A 469-nucleotide genomic window follows, 5' to 3' on the forward strand; every position below is an offset into this window, starting at 1 on the left:
CAACATGTAGCATTTGTTAATTTCTAGTATTTTAGGATTACCTACCTATCTCAGTAAACAGGGAGACTTCAAAGATGTATTTTCATGAATTAAAAATTCAGTTTCTTTCACACAGCACTACAACATTTGCATTGCATGATTACTGACAACTCATTCACAAGTCTCCTTCATGAACAAGATTTCTATTGCAAGTAAACGAAATAGAAGACCCACAGAAGGATATTCATAAATGATTTCTATAATCAATGTATCATGTATGTTAGGATATCAACTAAATAACAATTATAGTATAAGTAAGAAGTGCCAATTACTGGATCTGAAACTTAAAAAAAGGGCTAACTTTTTTGTTGATAGCAAAACAAAAGGACACTTCAACAGCTTAAGAAACTTTACATTCCTTACAGATCTGTTATTCCCTTGGAAGGAAAAACATTAACTTATATCATGTGACTTGTACATTACATATGAA

General features: G+C 30.7%; 1 protein-coding gene across 1 annotated transcript in view; it reads right to left on the reverse strand.

Annotated features, from left to right (window-relative positions):
• Nucleotides 1-469, reverse strand: part of LOC119581812 (ubiquitin-fold modifier 1) — a gene marked incomplete at its 5' end in the record, with an annotated part of 18509 nt that overhangs the window by 1711 nt on the left and 16329 nt on the right.

The sequence above is a fragment of the Penaeus monodon genome, chromosome 15 (genome assembly GCF_015228065.2).
Source record: "Penaeus monodon isolate SGIC_2016 chromosome 15, NSTDA_Pmon_1, whole genome shotgun sequence".
NCBI lineage: Eukaryota > Metazoa > Arthropoda > Malacostraca > Decapoda > Penaeidae > Penaeus > Penaeus monodon.